The sequence below is a fragment of the Notechis scutatus genome, chromosome 4, assembly GCF_049901735.1.
Source record: "Notechis scutatus isolate UNSWTSFEM ecotype Mainland chromosome 4, rNotScu1.2, whole genome shotgun sequence".
NCBI lineage: Eukaryota > Metazoa > Chordata > Lepidosauria > Squamata > Elapidae > Notechis > Notechis scutatus.
The window spans coordinates 152,996,935-153,017,333 of NC_142012.1; the positions used below are offsets into that span (position 1 = coordinate 152,996,935).

The window sequence follows — 20,399 nt, forward strand, 5'->3', positions numbered from 1 at the left end:
CTGGCCTACAAAGTAGTCCCAAAAGTGCTTTTTCAAGAGGCAACTGGATTGTCTTGTTTGTTTGTTTTTTAAGACGTTTCGCTTCTCATCCAAGAAACTTCTCCAGCTCTGACTAGATGGTGGGGAATGGAAGGACTTATATTTCTTACAGACAACAGGTCATTTTAGAGAGTCATTGGAGGTTGGAGCTGTAGACATTTCACTATGCACATTGGAATGAACATCCTTTGAATGGTGCTGGAGTATGAATGATTTTTCCAGAAAAAAATTCCAGACTTAAGGTGTCAAAGAGGCCAGCTAAGGATCCAACCTCCAAGTGGCCTCAACCACTCTCTAAAAGGATGCAAATGACCAGCTGTCTGCAAGGAATATAAATCCTTCCATTCCCTACCATTAAGCCAGAGCTGAAGCAGCTTCTTGGATGGGAAGCAAAACATCCTCAAAGAAAAACCAGAAAGCCCAATTGCCCCTTTTAAGAAGCACCTTTGGGACAATTATGATCTGGATGACAAAGAAGCTCTGTAGACATTTGGCCTAAGGAGTAGTTCAAAAAATAGTTGCTCACCTTTGCTTTAATTGAACCAGGACAATGTGATTAAAATGTAACTGTTAAAAAGATTGTGGTTTTAATAATAATGCTTCAGCAAGATGGCAGCAGCTGGTTACAGCTGGTCTTTGACTTATGATCATTCATTTAATGACCGATCAAACTTAGGATGGCACTGAAAAAAAAACCAGCTGGTTACAGGTGGCACTGACTTATGATCGATCCTTGCACTTAAAATTGTCACAGCAATCCTGGATTCACAGGTTCAAAATTTGGGTGCTTGCAACAGGCATGTATTCACAATCCTTGTAGCATATCAGAATCATATGGTCAGCATTTGAAATCTTCCTGGGGGCTTCTGACAAGAAAATCAATTGGGTTTGCTGGACTGTGTGATTTGCTTAACGACCATAGCAAACGTGATAAATTTGAGTGTGACTCACTTAATGACTACATCGCTTCGTGATGGAAGTTCTGGTCCCAATTATAGTCACAAATTGAGGGCTACCTGTATTTGGGATTAGAAAATAATCAGGATGGTCTGGTTAATATTTGGATGGAAGACCACTAGGAAATAAGACAGGTGCTGAAAAATATCCCAGAAAATCTGTGTTACTCTTGGCAAGCAAACTGCCTTGACCTGTCTTTAAAATCACCAGGAGCCTCCTGCAACTTCAAGGAAACTTATCCTATTTAATAAAATTACCTAAATAACCATGCACACATATCAATATTTTATTTTATCTGTGGATAAAATAAGTGGATATTGAAAGAGGATTGGGGGAATTAATGTGAAGGCATATGGTAAGTAATATGCCAATCTCTCCAGGAATCTTGTAGATGCAAACATGAGGAAGAGATTATAACTCGTAACTGTGAAAAAGGGGAAATAGAAATTCTATTGATTTTGCAAAAAATATTGATGGCAGGGAGTTGAACGAGAATGAAAACTGTCATATATAATATACACACACGCACACCCGGTACATACATACATACATACATACATACATACATACATACATACATACATACACACACACACACACACATACATATAAAATATATATATATATATATATATATATATATATATATATATATATATATATATATATATATATATATATATATATATATATATTGTAGATGGTGTATTAGTGATGGTGTCAGCCGTATGTCGCCCCCTCCCGCCCTACTTTTCTCTCCCTCCCTCCCTCCCTCCCGTTCCTTCTCAGCTGATTCCTCCCCCCCATCCTTTCCCACAGTAGCTTCTAATCCAGACTGTATGGTATGTGGGCTGGTCACAAATCCCATGTGGTCCGACATCATTGACATGGCGGAATCCCCCTCCGAACCCGCCTGGTAGTTATTCCAGCTCGCTCAGTCTCTCCAGCCAGGCGGGGATTTTTCGGACTGCCGGTCGCCTCCCTTCCCTTCTTCCCTTCCCTTCCCTCCGAAGGACAGGCAGGGCATTTTCTCCTCGCGCGCAACGCCCCCCACACCCCCGTTTTCAACCCCCAAGGTAAGAAGACCCCCTTCGCCATCCGCCGTTTGAGAAAAGCTGGAGGGGGAGAGAGAGGGAGGAAATATAGACAGAGACAGATATATATATATATATGCGTGAAAACGGATTTCTATCTACCGCTCTTCTCCCACTTCCCAAACCCCCCACCCCAACAACCCACGGCAACCCCCTCCCCAGCTCTGCGGCTCCTTGGAAAAAGCCAACGAGATCCTTCCGATTGCAAGAATCCAAAGCGCCCCAGTTTTTGCTCGCGGGGGGCTCAGCCTCTTGGCTTTTTCCAAAGTCTGCATACGTGTGTATGTTTGTGTGGGGGGAGGCTGGGTGTCGCGTCGTTTTTTCTTTTTCCCACTCTTCCCGATCCGGGTTCCTTTTGTTTTCAGGGTGCGAAAAAAAATCTCCCGAGTGGGAACCGGGATCGGGGTTCATTATTTTTTGGGGGGTGGAGTAGGAAAAGCAAGGAGGAGTAAAGATCGCCGTGAATAAATTGGGAGAAGACTTGGGAAGTTGAATGGGAGGTGGGGGGAGAGAGAGAGACAGACACCCCGCAGGAGGTGAAGCCCCAAGTTGTAAATTGTTTTTTTTTTTTAAAGTTGTTCCATTTTATTTTATTTTATTTTTGGGGGTGGGGAGATAACCCTTGCTGGTGCCTTTCAAATCTGCCCCCGGTCTGTTGCTTTCCCCGCGTTACATACTTTCCTGCTTACTTTCATTTCTCAGCCTCGATTCTTTGCCCTGCTTTATAATTCTTTTGCTTTCTTTTTAAAGGGGAAAGGGGGAGGAAGGGAAGAGAGAGAGAGAGAGAGTGTGTCCATATCTCGGGCTGCCCCCGGCCGGGGTGGGGGGGGGGGACGGGACGGGAGAAAGGGCGAAGAAGAAGAAGGGGGAATCGGCTCGGTTTCCGCTCGGAGCCTCCAAAGTTAGCCCGGGTGTTGGGCGAAGGAAGCGGGGCCCAGGGCGATGCTGAGGGTCAGAGGCGAGGAAGGGAGGGTGATGAGCTGGGTAACCCTGAAGGCTGCCGAGGGAAGCGGGGCGGAAAGTGGAAGGGAAGGGAAGGGAAGGGACGGGACGGGGCTGCTCCGCGCCTTGGCGGGGCTCTTTTGGAAGGAAACCCGCGTCGCGGGGTGAGATCGGCGGGGAGGGCTTCCCTCCGCGTTGGGCGGGTGCGGGGAGTCACGCTCCATCCTATCCTAGCAATCCAGAGAGACTCCGCTCGGCTTTCCCGGGAGACCGGAGCCTTTTCTAACCGCGGTGGTCTCCCCTCGCTTGCCCCCACCCGCCCCCGATTTGCCTCCTTTTCCCCCAAAGGAAAAAAAAAGCGCCGCATCAGGGCAAGGCGGGTTCTCGCTCGGACGCGCGCGCGGCTGGGGAAAGCGGAGCATGGGCTTTGTCGTCCCCCCCTTCCCACCGCTTCCCCCACCCCCGCCTCCTCGCCCAAGGGCAGAATCCGCCGGTTGAACGAATGAAGCCGGGGAGGGTGGAGATTGTCGCTTCCAGGCTCAGAATGACAGGCAGAATAACAAGAGTGGGAAGGGGACCTTGGAGGTCTTCTAGTCCAACCCCCTTCTCTCCAAGCACTTTTCCACCCCGCCAAGGGCCGCTTAACGCTATCGAGCCCCGGCTGGGCGGCGAGGAAGGATGGAGGAGTCGTTCAGGTGGAGGCAATGCTGCCAGCGCTCCTCCCTGCGGTGGCGAGAAAGCTGGACGTTAAAAGAAACAAAAAACAAAAAAACAAAAAAACACAAAACCCTGCCCCTCCCGCCCGCCTCCTCCCTTTTGGCACAACGTCTCTGTCTAGGGACACGTTGGAGAAAGCGATGGAAAGACGCAGGCGGCCAGCCTGTCCTCCAGGGCTCCTCCCGGTTCTCGCTGACGCCAAAAGTGAAGAAAGATTTCTGGAAACTTTTGGTTTCCTTTGCCAAACGCACAGCCCCCCCACTCTCCTTCTCCCGCTCCCCCTCCCCCCCGCCCCCATAGCACATTGCCAGGAAATGGAATGCTGGCTTATATTATTATTATGGTTGGTTAGCCAGATGTTTAGACTGGATTTGGCATTTTATTATTTCTTGTCCTTATCGAGTCCTTCTCAAGGAGGACCCTGGGCAGGCTGTGGTTTGAAGGCCTCCAAGCTATCTTTGCAGAGAGTTGCCCTTTTTTTTTTTTTTGCAAGGCTGCCCTTTTGCAATTGACTGATGGTGATTTTGTCAATGCCAATGGTGTGTAAGCAATGCTTCAGATGTTACTGATATTAGTAGTAGTGTTCTACTTTTCTAGGCCAGCCTTTTGTTTCCCCTCCCTCTTCTTTTAAATGCTAAATAAAAGAGGCATGTATCTGCAATTCCAACCAGAGAGGAATTCATTCTAGTGAGAATAGAACTTTTTCTCTCAGGAACTACAACCTATGTTTCCTTCTCATATCCATGCCCCATTTGGATGGCTGATTCAGGGGAACAGCCTGTTGGTTGGAAAGGGGTAAACTCTCCTGGAGGGTTTGTGGGGAGAGGAGACTCATATGTCAAGAATCCTCAGCAGATTGTGTTGAAATCTGCAGAAATGGATTTTTTTCCAGTTAACATCCAGTGTCATTTGGGGGGGTCACCTCCACCAGATGCAGAGCTGCAGACACCCAGAATTGAACCCTGCAACCTTCCATTGTCTCCCACTGGCTCAGCTCCACTTAAAAAAAAGATTCCTCTGTCTTGCTTTTTTTTAAAAAACAAAAACAAAACAAACAAATGCTAACAGAAATTAGCTTGGACTTTGGAAGGAGGTGGCATCAGTATGCTGATGGCATTTTGCTTGCCTTGTGTTTGGCCCAGAATCAGTGTCTGAGATCAGTAAGGCGTTGGGAGGGAGCCAGCCAACTAGCGGAGCTGATTGTGTAGTCAAATGGTGTCAGTCTGTTCTCCTTTCATCTTCAACTGGACACTGTCCTGATGTGCTGGATTAGGACTGGCATCATCTGAGGCTATAGAGATCAAACCGGTGGTCTGGAGATCCATTGGGGTGGTTCGGCTCAGTTCGGCTTAACTGGAAGCTCCGAGGATCGAGGATCGTCTGTGAGCAAACCGGTTCGCTCTGACGATCAGCTGCTGGGCCCACTCACCCCCCCCTCCATACTGAACCTTATTTCCTGGTTTTGAAGCTCATCTGCTTCACGCGACACAGTGGATTGCCCTGCATCAGCTGTTGAACACAGAGGAAGAGTTCAGGAGGTCAGTATCAAACCCTTTACACGTGCATAAACCATGTGTTTGGTGCATGCGCACTTAGAATGCACCCACCAAGCAACACCAGGGGTGGAATTCAGCAGGTTCTGACCAATTCTGGAGAACTGGTAGCGGAAATTTTGAATAGTTTGGAGAACCAGCAAATCCCACCTCTGACTGGAGATTTTACAGTGTCCTTCCCCTGCCACGCCCACCAAGCCACGCCCACAAAACCGGTGGGTTAAAAAAAGTTGAATCCCACCACATCTTTGATACAGTTTTGAAAGCGAAGCCCTTGGTAATTTCTCCAATGTGCTGGCTATGACTTCTCCTGGCCTGTGGAGTCCTTGGTGCTTCCTGAGCTTGGTTGTTTTCTTGCAGATGTTTCACTGCCAAAACTAACATCAAACTAGATAAATAGTTTGGTAATGAAATGTACACCAAGGACCCCCAACAGTTCAACCGTGAGCTAGAAATATTCTCTTCTCCTGGTCTATCTATGTCATTTTGGATGGAGTCATTAGAATAGGGAGCCAGATGTTTCCCAGGAACGAGGGATGCTGGGAAATGTAGTTGAGCAATCTTGAGAAGGCCACAATATTATCATTCTTGGATGACATCCTAGTGATGTGAGGCTGGCTTTGTCATAAACTTGAGTTATTTCAAAATAAGGCCTTCAAGTTACTTATTGATACTTATTCAAAGAACTGAATGGCTTTAATGTCTTGTGTGTGGGTGGCCACTAGTGTGTGGGTGGGTGGGTGGGGATGTTTTCCATATTTATTTTTGCTAAAGGAATGAAATTTCCATGCTGCACTTGAATGATCTTTTAACAGCTTTTCCAAGTGGTTAGAATTTTAAAGGCCTTCTCTGCCTTTCTTCTCAGCATTGTATCAAGACAATGATACAAAGAAATTTCCATGGATATTATTTCTAAAATACCTGTCCCTACACCTTGCTTCCTTTTCTGCCAATTCATACAAGTAGACGCCGACTTGCGACCACAGATGAGCCCAGAATGTATGCTGCTAAGCGAGATATGTATTTTGCCCTGTTTTATGAGCTTTCTTGCCACTGTTGTTAAGTGAATCACTGCAGTTGTTAAGTGAGTAAGATGGTTGTTAAATGAATCTGGCTCCCCCATTGATTTTGCTTGTCAGAGGGTCATAAAAGGGGATTATATCGCATAACAGGACACTGCACTGCAAGTATGTTTCCAAACATTTGAATTTTGATCACGTGGCGGGATGATGCAACGATCATAAGTGTGAAAAATGGACATAAGTCATTCTTTCAGTGCAGTTATAACTTTGAATGGTCACAAAATGAACTATTCTAAGTTGAGGACTATCTGTACTTTCATAGAAATGTATTTGCAATGACAGAGCAAGAGTCTTCCAATCCAATTGTCCAGATTGTATTCCCATAATATGCCTCAGCTAAATTAACCATTTTTCCTCTTTTTTTTTGGGGGGGATATTGAACCGTAAATGGATTCAAGAAGCTGAGTTTGCACATCCCTATTGATGAATAGTTAATAATTTACTGAATTGATGTGCCGCCCCATTTTCCATGACTCTGGGAGGTTTACAAATTGTTAAAAGTATTTAAAACAAGAAAACAACACAAAGCAAGAAACAAAGATGGCAGAGATAACAGAGCCCTGCTGGGAACAAGGAAAAAGAAGGCAAAAGGGAGCTTCAACCATTTGCCAAAGACCTGAATCAAGAAACAGGGAGCTCTTCAAAATCTTCATATGGAACCTCATTCCAGAAAAGAGGCTTCTGTGCATATTATTTATCAAACATCTCTTCTGGAGCCTGTTTCCTCCTCTTCCAGGGTTTGAAATTAATCAAGCAATCCATGCTCTTTGAGATCTCTCTTTTACCTGGTTATGCATATTGTGTATACATGGCAACCAAAGCCACTGGCTGACCTGGAATTATATGACATTATTTGCATGTTTTAGTTGATAGACAGACAGACAGACAGACAGACAGACAGACAGACAGAGAGAGAGAGAGAGAGAGAGAGAGAGAGAGAGAAGGCTCTGTTTATTTCTTGGGTGGCTTGAGAGAACATTTAGTAAAATTAATTCATTTTGATTTTCCTTGAATTATATACAGATAACACAATCTCCTAGCACCTTCAAATGCTATGTATAGATGCTGTTAGATTTCTCTGTAGGCAGGTATGCAGGTAGGCAAAAAAACCTGCAGGATGCAAGAATGCTGTAACCCCAGTATTTGACTTCAGTCGTATCAGAAGGGCATGTTTCTAGTCCTTAGTGAGTCTTTGAATGCATGTGGAAAAACCTGCTTGAAATGGAAGAAATTTCTATTCAGATGCCATTCTTTATACTTCCTCACATCTTGTTAAGAAAAACAACAGCAACTGTAGAGCACAGTAATGAAACACATGTTTGGATATACATTTACAGTCAGACAGTGTATAAGTCTGGACATGCAAATTAGCAGATTTACTGTAAGGCATCTTCCTATGTTTGTAAATGTACAACAGAAATGCATGCAGAAGCCAGATCTTGGAGATTGCTATCTTTGTATTGTTTTTGTGTGTACACTTCTGAGTGTACAGTGAATCTGATGCATCTTTGATGAAAGCAGTGAAAGAAATAGTAGAATTATATTGCTCCTCCAATTCATAGAGAACAGACTAACTTGTATCATTGTGAGCTTCATTTGTAGAAGTGGTATAATGCTTTGCCTCACTCACATCTCCTTCAGTGCATATATCTAATTACTGTATCAGATCCTTGATTTTATTCTTTCCCCAAATACTTAGCTCGTACTCCCTCCCTCTTTCCCTCTTTCCCTCTCTCCCTCTATATCTATATATCTATATATCTATATCTATTATCTATATATCTATATCATCTCTCTCTCTCCCCCCCCCTCTCTCACACACACACACACAAACAGAGCAGGAGATCAATTTGATGAAAAAGAAAGGAAGACGGCATTGGCGGTCATAAAGAAATACTGTACCATATGATTAGCCAATTTCTGGTTTGTTATTTTTTTATGTTTCTAGCACAGTTCGTGTCTGTTCTGTCATGAAAATTAGCCCCTTGCCATTTTTAAAATGGGTGAACTCATCTGCTGAGGTCATTGCTGGGATAGAAGATGATGAGTTGTTGCATTATAAAGATTTCCAAGTTCATACATGAAATATTTTTAGTCTATATTGCCTTTATAACTTCTAGTTCCTTTTGAGAAATTTGTTCTGTCTTGTCTAACAAAAAAAGAAAGAAAGAAAAAAAGCTGTCTCCTGCAGTTGAGCTTCTAATTGCAGTTTTAAGAAATGTGGTTGAATTCAGTTATAGGTCTTGGGGATGTAGAGGGCTTTATTTTAAGAATGCTGTCCTGTGGCAGGATTGGTTATTTTTCTTGCCTAGATTCTATCTATGTTACTTGATGCCTGTTTGCATCGTTAGTTGGCTGGAACTAGTATATTTCTTGGCTATGATGATTTATGTTCACTCTAAATCCCTCTAATTGGTGACAGGAACCACTGATCTTTGTAATGGATCTTATATTATGTAAATTTTAAAAAAAGCCCCGACACTTGAATTAAAAAAAGGAGCTACCTTTAAAATAAAGTTACTTTTATTTTAAAAATAAATATATCCAGACCTTCATAAAGTGACTTTTGAACTGTTTTCCAGGAAATCTTCTTCTTTTTGGAAGTTTATCTTCTGAATAGTGAGAATATTCCCTTAAAACTGTCTTGTGTCTAGTGCTGCTGATATTCTCCTGGAATGTGCAGTTACAAAGAGGGTTGGCTTGAGATATTTGGAAGCCTCCAGCAGAATAGCAAAACACCCCTCACCCCACCCCCACCCCCACAATCCACACTCCAGACCAGGTGCACAAATAATCTGTGGCCAGTAAAATTAGTTTGGCATCAGAGGCAGAAAGAAGCTTTTTTTTCCTGCTTCCCAAGCAAGTGAAAAATGCAATCATTGCAAACTCAATATCGAACAAACAGCTGCCCCTTGTCAGTGCAAACAAATGGCGTTGCTCAAAAGGTGTGGCCCGCGAACTGCTCCTGAAAAAGCATGGGTTTTATAGTGATTAATGCAGTTGGAGGGTGGAGTTAAATGTGTCATCAGCTTCACATCTCTATATTGTCATAAATGCCCAGCCTGCTTTAAATTCTCTTGAATTTTATCAGGCGCTGACTTATATTTGAACTTTACTTGACTAGATTTTTGTGTATGGGCATGAGCAATATATATATATTTTTAATTGTCACTTAATCTATAGTCCAGATCCTTTGTGCCTAACAGTTCAGGTCTGATTAGCAGTTGCTCTGGGATCCTTGGAAAACAAGCTGATGAGGCTAGGATTCAGTGAAGGTGGAAAATAAGAAATCCTTGTGAGTTTTCAACTTAAGTAGCTGCATTCTTTGTTCCCTGGAGAAAGCCATATTTTATAGAGAATACCCAAGGTTGTTAAGAGAGTAAGCTTTTTTTTTTTTTTTTTTTTGGCCTGTGACCATATGGAAAAGTCTTTATGATATAATTTGGGTGGGCTTCATCTAAAAGTGTTCTAAGATGTGAGGGATAATACTGGGATTAATACAGCCTTGTTGATAAAGGTCAAAAGTATTTGCTTGAAAGGTCAACAGATTGTCTCCCTAAATAATTACTTTTTAAAGTAAGCAGGATTCTGTACATTCCCTTCTCTGTCTGTGGATTTCAACCAGTGAGGCAGAGATGATGGCTTTCTCGCTTCCTTCTTCATTGGCCTTCGTTCCTCTTTATATGAAGGACAAGGAAAAGCAGAAACTCACTGCAGTCAATTCACCTTGGCCGACTCACCACAGCCAACTCACCACTGAGTACCTCATTGTGACCGACTCTCTGCAGCCAACTCTCCTACACCAGGGGTGTCAAACTCAAGGCCCATGGGCTGGATCAGGCCCGTGGGGTGCTTAGATCTGGCCCACGGGGCCACCCTGGAAACAGCGAAGGTCCACACCGTAGTGCCTCTGCCAGTGAGAACGGAGCTTGGGAGGCTCAAAGGTGGCACCCCTGAGCTCCGTTTTCACTGGCAGAGGGTTGCAAGAGGCTGTTGTGGCCAAAAACGGTGCTTGGGAGCACATTTTCCTGGCAGAGCAATCTGGCCACAGGTGTCCCCGATGTGAGTGATGTCAAGCTGACCTCCCCCGCAGCCATGCCCCCCACCCATAACCCTGATGCAGCCCTCAATGAAATAGAGTTTGACACCCCTGTCCTAGACTCATAAGAAGAGGACCATGGTAACAGTTTTCATCCTGCTTCTTCCTGAATGTGCGTGGACTGTTGCATAATTTTTTTAATGACTAAACAGGATTAGAAGATCTAAGCATATTTTCTGAGGGGTGGGGGGGTGGGAAGCTGTTAGGAAAGTTATTCCAGGATCAGTATACAGAGATGTATATTTTGCCTCATTCAACTTGTTCGAGCTGTAGTGATGGAAAAGGCTCCTGTGCATTCATGGGACAGCAAAGATGACAAGCAAGCACTGGAGCGGATGAAACCAGATATATTGCTGGAAGGCAAAAATCACAAAATTCTGCTTTTTCTGATTTTGGCCATGCTATGTGCTCACAGTCATTGCCAAATGCAATTATGCTTGAAATGATCAGTGGTAAAAGGAAACAAGGTTGCCAAAAACATGGTGCCAGATCATAAAATAACTGAAAGAAGCTGTAAAAGATCAGAAAATGTGGAGAGAGCTGGGCCATAGACTTGCTGATAATCGGACACATTTGAATGGATAGCATCATCATCACTTGTTGACTCTATCAGGAATCCTTCTGCACATTCTGTCTTTTTACCCTTCTCTGCTCCAGCTTCTGCTTACCATTACTTTGTCACTGTTCCTTCACAGTATAGGGACCCTATTTTCATCTCCCATCTCCTCCATTTCCTTCTCTATCATGTCCATTTTCATCTCAGCATCTATCTCCATCATGTCCATCTTCATCATCCCATTATGTCCATTTCCACCAGTTCCATCTCCTTCTTTATCATCTCCATTTTCATCTCCATCATCACCATCTCTATCATCTTCATTTCCAGCGTCTCCTTCTCTATCATATCTATTTCCACCTCAATGTCTATCTTTGCCTCCATCATGTCCGTCTTCGTCATCTCCATCTCTTCCATCTCCTTCTCTGTCATGTCCATTTCCACCTCAATCTCTATCTTTGTCTCCATCATGTCCATCTTCATCATCTCCATTATGTCCATCTCTACCAGTTCCATCTCCTTCTTTATCATCTCCATTTTCATCTCCATCTCTATCATCTTCATTTCTATCAACTCCATCTCCATCATCTCCATCTCCATCTCTGTTCTCATTCTTTTCCTCTGTTTCTTCTGGAAAGAGGGTGGCTAATAATGTATATTTTTGTGTGGGGGTATCCATGACAGTGGTTTATGTGTACAAAGCTATATTTTACATGTTCATGTAGTTGAGTGCAAGAATAAATAAGGTTTCTTATATTACAAAGAATTTTAATCCTTCAACATCAGCGATGATGATGTCACAGTATAGCCTTTTTCGGAGGGTGGTCTTTGATTAAACATATATATATATATACACAAATACATATGTACATATACAGATAGAAGTGTGTCATGTACACATGTGCATATTTATTGGGGAAAATATCTGCAGGAATACTTTCATCTTGACTTTGTAATCCCAGGCTCTGGCAAATTAGGGAAATTAACATCTATATGAACTATTATTTTCCTGTAATTTTCTTTAGTCAGTGTTGGTGTGCACAGGCCTTCAATTCAGAATTGTTTTTTTCTCTGTCTCTTTTTTTTTGGGGGGGGGATGGAGTGCGATAAATATAACAGTACAGTAGAACCTCTGGTCATGAACGCTTCTGACTACGACCAAATCGGGTTCTGACCAAAAAATTCACAATTTTGTTTTTTTCACAGCCGATTTCCCTTCCACACCATTTTTTGTTGTTGTAAGCACTAACATTCCAAAATTAGGTTTGGGTCCCGATCGAATTTTGGTTGTGACCAAAGTTATGGAACGAATTATGGTCATGACCAGGGGTTCTACTCTTCTTGTTACATTTGGGTTTCTTGCTTTTTTTACTTTTGAAAGGGGCAGCTAGCAGAGATAACAAATCATAGTTGTTTTGTTTGGGCAGTGGTAGAGAATAAAGCAGCTGGCAGTATGATTTGACTTGCCACTAGCCTGTTGCTTTTCATTGTAGGAAGAAGTTTCATTTCCCACACACCCAACTGAGAATGCGGCAGGTCAGAGGAAAAGAGATAGATTGTTTTGTACCTCCTCTGCCAATTTAACTTCTGCCCTGGCTGAGAAAGGAGGAGGACTCTGACCAGCATCAAAGTGGTTGGTGGAGAAAAGATAGAGTAAACTTTGTTTTCTTCACAAGTTTGCTCATTCTCTTAGAAAGAATGCTCAGATGCCAGTGGCAACAGATTAATTAGCAAGCTGCTATGATTCAATATTTTCTCGCTGGAATCTTCTACTTGAAAGCCCCTGGAAATTCTGATTAATTGTGGCAACCTAGCCCCCGCGATTCTAAATTCAAGAGATGGAAGTATGAAATGTTGCTCTTTGCTGATATCTGAAATACCAAGAAAGAGTCATTAAAGTGGTTGCAACACTGAAGAGTTGGCTGAGAAAGTGCTCCTTTGAATCCTTAGAAGGAATCTAGACATTGAACGAAGGAATTGCTTGCTTTTCAGTTGTGTAACTGATACTGTGAAGCATGTTCTTTCATATCAACATAGAGATTTTTGTATCGGTTTGGTGCCCATTCAAAAAGAACAACGTGTAATGTTCCTTTTCTTCCTTGTGCCATTTTTGTTTTTTGTCACAGAAAGCCTAAAGTAGGCTATAGCAGGCCTGGTTAAATAGCTAATCTCTAGGTATAAATTACAGGTAGGCCTTGATTTACTTTATTATTACCTTTATTGTCAGAGTATAACACGTGTACAATGAGATTTGTCTATCTCATCCGATTATGTTCACAATTGAGCCCAACATGTTGCTAAGCAAGACAGTTGTTGAGTGAGTTTTGTCCCATTTTACAACCTTTCATGTCACAGTTGTTGAGTGAATCACTGCAATTATTAAGCTAGCAACATGGTTATTAAGGGCTTCCCCACTGACTTTGTCAGAAGATTGTAAAAGGTGGTCCCATAGCAATAGCACTAGCACTTAAGACTTAAATACTGCTTTATAGTGTTTTACCGCCCTCTCTAAGCTATTAACATAACCCTTATGATGGACCTCAACCATCATAAATATGAGTCAGAGGGCAATTGTCTGAATTTTGGTTGTGTAACTGTGGGAGTGCTGCAATGGTGAAAAGTGAAAATGGTGAAAATGGTGTAACTGTGGGAGTGCTGCAATGGTGAAAATGCTGCACGTGTGAAAAAAGGTCATAAGCCACTTTTTTCAGTGCCATTGTAACTTCAAACGATTACTAAACCAATGATTGTAAGTCAAAGATTACCTGTACAGAATAGAAACAAAGCTTTGGGGAGGGGGAGCCATGAAACCATGAATTTTTCCCCAATTCCAAGGACAGGAGAAGGGAAGGGAATACGAACAAGAAGTGTAATTTGGTTGGAAATTGTCTCTGCAACCCAAACAGAAAGGAGGAGCAGTCATATTGGAACACCATTGTACACCTTTCCTTTCTCACACTAGCTAGCTGTTTCGAGCATGTCTAACCAATGTGTTTTGGGGAACCTGGGAATATTTGTAGGATCTCATGGTTGCAAGGTAACCCGATGTAAAATTCTTCTTCCCAGTAGACGGCTCATGTATCAAAAGAGTTTTGTCGCTGCTGTCTCTCCCCACGGTCCAAAGCTATGTGGGACAAGGGCAGCTTTTCAAACCTGAAGGGAAACAGGAGCTGATGGATGTGCAATGATAATAGGCCATCTATGGACTGGAATGTTTGTCTGTTTGGAAGATAAAAGACTTTCAACAGATTTTCTTTCCTCCCCCCAGTGCAATAAGTAAATAATGGCTCCTCCAGGTTGAGGCCAGCTTTTGGTGATTCTACAACAACATCCATATTTTTTTTGTCTTAAAAATGGTAAACACTCCTTTAAGATGAGCTTGATTTCTGGTGATTACAGCTATTTCACAGCTGAGAGTTGCTTTGGATTGTTGTGGGATACAAGTGGAATAAACAAGTAGAATAAATAATGCCCATGTAGCTTTTTTGACAATATGAAAGTGACCTGTTGTCTTGGGGACTGGGATGGATTATAACCTGGGATTTTTTAGCAGCCTCCTGTCCCAAGTAGTAATCTGGTCTCCTGCTTGAGTGGGTGGGTTGGACTAGATGACCTACAAGGTCCCTTCCAACTCTCTTAATCTGTTAAAAAATTCAATTAGCTGCTTTTGTCTATATAGTTGGAGTCCAGAAGCAGAAACTGTTGGCAATGAGGTTATTCATACTCTAACAGAGGAAGGCATCCTGGCCCTTCCCTCAAACCCTTGTTTTCAATTTTTTTGTAATTTTAACCTGTTTTTCTATTTATAAATGTTGTTTGTTTTATCTTGATGTAAGCATTCAAAGTCACCAGAACTTCAAAATGGAAGCAAATAAATTTGATAAATTAAAAAACAACAAATAAATTAAAAAGTGATGACAATGTAGATAATTTCCCATAGGTCATCTCCTGCTTTCATCAGACTTCAGAAGAATATGGAACTGACATCATGCACCAACAAACTGACTCAGTTGTGTGGTTTTTTTTTAACCTTTTAAAGTTTGCCTATTATGAGGAAATTCTTGCTGTGGTTTGGGAGGGTGTTATCTTGAAATAAAGCCTATTATATACAGTATAACTAAAGGAAGTGTGGGCTTCTTTATTATTTAAATGCCACATCAAGAAAACCTTCCTGGAGACAGATGATCTTCAGTTCTTTCCTTGGTATAACAGGCCAATTCTTTCTCCTATAATTTATCCCTGTTTTGATAGTTGGCACTACAACCCTACATTGAATGAGCAGCAATTCCCACTGCACTGATTGCCCCTTGCTCCAAAGTAAGAAAGTAAAGGATTGCTGTTTCGGTCTGCTTAAACATAAGCCGCATGAATATCCCGGCCCATCTTTATGCTTAATTTCCTTTCCTTGGGAGAGAATTAGCTAATTTAGGGGCATAAGCATGTGTTTTTGTGAGTAATGGGTGTCAGAGTTCCAAGTAACAGACCCAACCCAATCAAACCTCCGAGGCTTAGGTGTTCCACAAAGCACAGATTTATTAGCCATGTCCTATTGGCACATAGGGACACTGAGCTTGTCGATCAGAAAGGTTGGCAGTTCGATGGTTTGAATCCCTAGCACCGCGTAATGGAGTGAGCTCTCATTTCTTGTCCCAGCTTCTGCTAACCTAGCAGTTTGAAAGCATGTAAAAAATGCAAGTAGAAAAATAGGGACCACTTTGGTGGGAAGGTAACAGCATTCTGTGCGCCTTCAGTGTTTAGTCATGCCGGCCACATGACTACGGAGACGTCTTTGGACAGCGCTGGCTCTTTAGCTTTGTAACGGAGATGAGCACCACCCCCTAGAGCCAGAAACAACTAGCACATATGTGCGAGGGGAACCTTTACCTTTTTATTGGCACATCTGGTGAAAACCCGACTCTGAAGGTCCCGCGGTTTTCCTCACCCAAATTAAAAATCAAAGTTCCCCCAATTCCATCTGTCCATCAAATAGTCCAAACTGGTCACAACCCCAAACCCAGTTGGTTTTAGTCCACACCTCCCCAACACCTGGTGAGAACAACCTTGTTTCCCAGGAGAAAGAATTTTATTTTGGCTACATGCCCCAGCTATCTCTTATCTCCCCCCTCCTGTTCCCACAGCTCCAACCAGTGGAGCTGTAGCAGTCCTGAAGATCCTTCAAAATGGCTTCAGGGTTGACAATGGGTTTGGATAGCTAGATACAGGAAGAGGTTCACTTAAACAAATACCCTCAAGGTCGATCAACTGGAGTGAGCTGTGTAGCACTCTTGTAAGATTCTGCTTAGGGTAGGGCTGTCAAATTCGCAGCCTGCAGGCCAGATGCGTCATGTGCTGGCCATGCCCACCATTTTTAGCAAAGCGGGGGGGGGGAGTCACGATATATCATGTGGCAATAACATGATGACATGAGTTTGACATCCCTGGCCAAATTTGACTCCAAACTACTGACTGAATCTCAATACTCCACTCTTCTGAAGAAATTTCTTCAAGGAAAAGCAACAGCAATAGCACTTAGACTTATATGCTGCTTCACAGTGCTTTTACAGCCCTCTTTAAGTGGTTTACAGAGTGAGCATTATTGCCCCCAACAATCTGGGTCCTCATTTTACCCACCTTAGAAGGATGGAAGACTGAGTCAACCTTGAGCCTGGTGAGATTTGATCTGCCAAATTGCAGGCAGCTGGCAGTCAGCAGAAGTAGCCTGCAGTACTGCACTTTAACCACTATGCCACCGTGGCTCATAATAAAACAAAGTCCAGTTGCCTTTTGAAAAAGCACCTTTCAGATATCATGATCTGGATGACTGAGAATCTCCATATACAATACTCTTCTAAGTTCTTTAAAATGCTTAAAGAACTAAGAGTCTGCTATGGTAATACTGTACCTCAGATTGTATCAGGGTTCGTAATGTACTCATTTATTGGGTCTTTATTCAGGATATCAAGGTACCGTACCTAGCATTTCCTCCTCCCATTGTACCTTGTAACAGGTGTTTCCAAACTTGGCAACTTTAATAAAGACTTGTGCCCTGTTCCTCAGCATGGTTGGCTGAAGAATTCTGGGAATTGAAGTCCACAAGTCTTAAAAGTTACCAAGTTTGGAGACCCCTCCCTTACAACAACCACCCTATGAGATAATGATTGGTCCAGTCGTTCAGGGAACTTCTTGGACTGAAGGTGGAGTAGAACCTGGATGTTCCAGTTCTTAGTCCTTTATTTTAACCGGAACAATACAATTGTCAAGTAGTCAGATGGGGTGGCCTCCAGTCCTATGAAAACTTAGGTAGAAAAAACATGGCTTGGGTTTTGGCTCCACTGGATTTTAGGGATAATTTCATTGGTAATACATGATTTGCTTTGGACACATGGCATTGCACTAGGCCAGGGGTCCCCAAACTTGGCAACTTTAAGACTTGTGGACTTTAACTCCCAGAATTCTTCAGCCAGCTAAGCTGGCTGAGGTATTCTGGAAGTTGAAGTCCACAAGTCTGAAAGTTGCCAATTTTGGAGACCTCTGCACTAGACTATGGTTTATAAAGCACAATAGGTGAGCATAGGACATTGTATTAGACAAATCCCAAATGGCTTATTGAAAAATGTAAACTTGGCTATAGCATCTGCTCGGCTTCTTCTGCAGAAAGGCTGGTGGAAATTTATGCCAAATCCTACTTCTCAGTCCTACCAGGCATGGATCCCTCATCCTCCATAGTTATTCTAAACTGCCTTATCTCCTACTAAACTGGAATCCATCATGCTTTCTCAAATCATTTTTTACTTTGTTGTAAAAAAGAAACCTTGGCAAAAGAATGGAATGGAGGTGCTTGCTACCGGTTTCAGCAGCCCTCCATTGGAGAAAACATTGTCTGGCTGAAAGAAGGAATACTTTGCCGTGTGTTGCAAAGTAGCACAAGTAGTGCCACCCATGAAGTCGGGAGATGGGAAATATCATAGAGGCATCTGTTGAGGTTTAGCTCAAAGCCATCCAATAGTTCAAATGTTTCTTCTGCGCTTTGTTATTATTTGATGTGCAGTAACTGGTTTTCCAGATTTGCTTCCCTTCCGATAACAGTAGATTAAGTGGAGGCCAGGTTTTTCCTGAGGTGTAGAGGCAAAAAAAAAAATGATAAGAGAAACCTTCATCGGCTATCTCTGGCCAGGGTCAAACCTAGATGGGAGACAGATTGTTCTTGAAGACAATCAGCGCTTTCTCAACAATCCATTCAAGTCTTGTCTGTTTAAGTGTCTCGACGGCGCAAGAGGCTGCAACAGTGGAAACTTTTGAGATGAAATCTCAGCAGCCAGATGTGAGTTCTGGTACAGGGCAAACCATGAAAAGAAAGAGCAGACAGTTGAAAGTAACAAGGATATGCGTCTACACCCTGAGGCTGTAGTCCTTGGCATAAGAATAGGGGTGTTGAAAGTGTGCCTCTATTTTCCCCCTCTGTGAAATGTTAAAGGGAAGGTAATGGTGTCATGAAAGTTGTTGCCCAAGGCAAGAAAGGACACCTCAGTGTTCCTGTTAACAGCAGCAGACCTCTTGTTAAAATCAGATGGGTTCTACTGGTTTTTAGGCCTTTGGAGTCTGTAAGTTTTTATTAGCTGCTGTAGTTGTGGAGTTAATTTGACTGCTTTCCTCTCCACCTCCATATGGTTGCACATTTTTAGACAAGCATCAAATCTACCCCTTTTGTCTGCCCACTTGTTAAAATATACAGAGATTGAAATATCACTGATTCCTAAAAGAAATCTCAGGCAAATGCTACTCATTTTACTTTCCAGGGTCTGGTTTGTGCATTACCTCAGATTCCTAATTATGAAGGGAAAAAAAGGTTTCCTCTCCTCTCTCCCCCTTGTCTCTTTCCCTCTCCATTCTTCCTTAAAATGTAAAAGGGCAATTGCTCAGATGAGTATTTAAAATAGAATTGAATTATGATTTATATTGACTGTTTTCTAGTATGATTTGATTGCTTATTGTACCCTATGACTATTAGAATAGAATAGAATAGAATAGAATAGAATAGAATAGAATAGAATAGAATAGAATAGTTTATTGGCCAAGTGTGATTAGACACACAAGGAATTTGTCTTGGTGCAAATAATCTCAGTATACATAAAAGAAAAGATACATTCTTCAGGAGTCGAGAATCATAAGGTACGACACTTAATGATAGTCATAGGGTACAATAAGCAATCAATCATACTAGGAAACAATCAATATAAATCGTAAGGGTACAAGTGACAAAGTTACAGTCATACAGTCACAAGTCACAAGGATGGGTGATAAGGAGTGATGAGAACATTAATAGTAATAGTAGTGCGCACTTTGTAAATAGTTGAACAGTGTTGAAGGAATTATTTGTTTAGCAGAGTGATGGCTTTCGGGGGAAAAACTGTCCTTGTGTCTAGTTGTTCTGTTGTGCAGTGCTCTATAGCATCGTTTTGAGGGAAGGAATTGAAACAGATTATGTCTGGGATGTGAGGGGTCTGTAAATATTTTCACAGCCCCTTTTTTGACTCATGCAGTATACAGGTCCTCGATTGAAGGCAGGTGGGTAATAATTGTTTTTTCTGGAATCTTAATTATCCTCTGAAGTCTGTGTCTGTTTTGTTGGGTTGCAGAACCAAACCAGACAGTTATAGAGGTGCAGATAACAGACTCAATCATTCCTCTGTAGAACTATTATTAAGTGTTGTACCTTATGATTCTTGACTCTTGACAAATATATCTTTTCTTTTATGTACACTGAGAGCATTTGCACCAAGACAAATTCCTTGTGTGTCCAATCACACTTGGCCAATAAAGAATTCTATTCTATTCTATTCTATTCTATTCTATTCTATTCTATTCTATTCTATTCTATTCTATTCTATTCTATTCTAAACAGCCGAAGTTCAAGGACAGGAGGAACCAGTAAAAATGGCAAACTGGTTCTTAGGTCTTTCCCAGAACCCCCCTCATGATTAGGAGAGAAAAAATTGAATGTTTTCTAAACCTATGTTTCATTTATTAAAAAAAAAAATCCGGAGCCTCTTTCGGGAGAACTTTTAGGGGTTGCATGGTAGTCTTATAGTCAGGTGAATATGAATTTGGCTTTCTCAGGAAAAAATAAAGGCCTTGCTTTTTTAAAAATCCCAGTGGAGAAAAATGGCAGGAGTTCATGTAAAGAATGGGTATTTTCCTCTCCCCCACCCCCCCAAAAAAGCTGAGGTTACAGAAGAAAAAAATCGGATTCCCTCTCCTCAAGAATCATAGGTAAGCCTGAGAGAGTGTGTTATATATTTCAGGAGTGCAAAGTATGCAGACTGGTATATGTCTTTCTGAGCTGAACATTTCTGGACTTTG

General features: G+C 42.2%; 1 protein-coding gene across 1 annotated transcript in view; it reads left to right on the plus strand.

Annotated features, from left to right (window-relative positions):
• The first annotated feature begins 1,776 nt into the window (after positions 1 to 1,776).
• FNDC3B (fibronectin type III domain containing 3B) overlaps positions 1,777 to 20,399 on the plus strand; it is a 322,478-nt gene continuing 303,855 nt past the window's right edge. Inside the window, exon 1 of the mRNA XM_087965339.1 lies at positions 1,777 to 2,072. The gene's annotated coding sequence lies outside the window, so the exon portion shown is untranslated. The remainder of the gene's footprint in view (positions 2,073 to 20,399) is intronic.